The sequence below is a fragment of the Apium graveolens genome, chromosome 11 (assembly GCF_009905375.1).
Source record: "Apium graveolens cultivar Ventura chromosome 11, ASM990537v1, whole genome shotgun sequence".
NCBI classification, from domain to species: domain Eukaryota; kingdom Viridiplantae; phylum Streptophyta; class Magnoliopsida; order Apiales; family Apiaceae; genus Apium; species Apium graveolens.
Genome location: NC_133657.1, coordinates 102,236,954 through 102,238,690, shown reverse-complemented (window position 1 = coordinate 102,238,690; position 1,737 = coordinate 102,236,954). Strand labels below are relative to the sequence as shown.

The window sequence follows — 1,737 nt, the reverse complement described above, 5'->3', positions numbered from 1 at the left end:
TACATAATTCAGTCCAGTTTGGGGGTTCTCCAACAGAATATCCCAATACGCACATTAGGGATTTCATAGAGATCTGCGACACCTTCAGGTTCAATGGTATGTCTGAGGATGCGGTAAAATTGAGACTGTTCCTATTCTCTCTGAGGGACAAGGCTAAGAGCTGGTTACACTCTCTACCAGCTGGTTTTATCACTACTTAGGAGGATCTTGCTCAGAAGTTTCTTAATAAGTTCTTCCCTATGGCAAAGACAGTTGCACTCAGGAATGCTCTCACTCAATTTGCGCAGCAACCGGGAGAGTCTTTATGTGAAGCTTGGGAGCGCTACAAGGAGATACTTAGGAAGTGTCCTGATCATGGCATGCCTGATTTGATGATCATCAATTGTTTTTACAATGGTTTGGGAGCACAGTCCAAACCCATGCTCGATGTAGCATCAGGTGGAGCATTGTGGGCAAAGAGCTATGAGGAAGCTTATGATCCAATTGAACTAATGGTTGCTAATGAATATCAGTATCCAACCCAGAGATTTCCACAGGGCAAGGTAGCATGAGTTCTTGAAGTGGATACATCTACGGCTATCACTGCTTAACTAAATGCATTGCCTATGAAGATCGATTCTCTGGTTAACTATGGTGTTAAGCAGATAACCAGTGTTTGTGAGCTGTGTGCAGGTCCGTATGCGATGGAGCAATGCGCTATATCTAGTGACTCAGCTCAGTTTGTGAGCAACTTTCAAAGATCACAGCAGCCAATTCCTGCCACTTATCATCCTGACAACTGGAATCATCCTAACGTCAGTTGGAACAACAATCAGAATGCGATGCGACAACCATTCCAGAAGTTTGGAAACAAGCAATTTAATTCTCCTAGTTTTCAGCAACAATTTACACCAAGACAACAACTCCAACTTCAACAATAAACTCATGATGCAGGTCAATCTTCGAATGAAAAAATCTGAATTATAGGATTTGAGGCTTATGTGCAAAAACCAGGCTCTTATGCCAAAGTCAGGATGTTTCTATCAAGACTCTGGAGAACCATATAGGGCAAATTGCTAATGCCTTATTGAATCGACCACCATGAACGCTTTCTAGTGATACAAAAGTCAATCCAGGCAAGAGGGAAGTTGAAGAATAGGTGAACGCCATCACCTTGAGGTCTGGAAAGGTCGCAAGCCCCCAAATTAAGTAAGACGAAGAACTTGAAAAATCTCAAGTTTCAGAAAATACAGTTGTAGCTGAAACAGTGGTGTAGAAGGAAGAAGAAGTGGAATCAAGGAAAAAAACTGTGGAACACACTCCTCCTGAGGGTAATACAGGGGAGAAACATGTCTATCCTCCACCTCCTTTTCCTAAAAGGTTGCAGAAGTTGGATAAGCAATTTGCTAAGTTTCTGGAGGTGTTCAAGAAACTTCACATCAACATACCCTTTGCTGAAGCTCTTGAACAGATGCCTAGCTGTGCGAAGTTTATGAAGGGTATTCTATGTCAGAAAGTGAAGCTCGATGACTTAGACACCGTTGCTCTAACGGAAGAGTGTAATACTATTCTGCAACAGAAGTTGCCTTCGAAGCTTAAAGATCCTGAAAGCTTCACTATTCCTTACACCATCGGAAATTTTTCGTTCAACAAGTGTTTATGTGGTTGAGGAGCTAGCATCTATCTGATGCTCTTGTCTATCTTCAAGAAGTTTGGTCTACCTGATCCGAAGCCAATGTATATGTCCTTGCAGTTGAC

At 42.2% G+C, this 1,737-nt stretch overlaps 1 non-coding gene across 1 annotated transcript; it reads right to left on the bottom strand.

The window, feature by feature from the left end:
• Positions 1 to 254: 254 nt before the first annotated feature.
• LOC141699243 (small nucleolar RNA R71) lies at positions 255 to 361 on the bottom strand. The gene has a single exon (XR_012565718.1). It is a non-coding gene; the product is annotated as a small nucleolar RNA R71 (small nucleolar RNA).
• Positions 362 to 1,737: the final 1,376 nt, after the last annotated feature.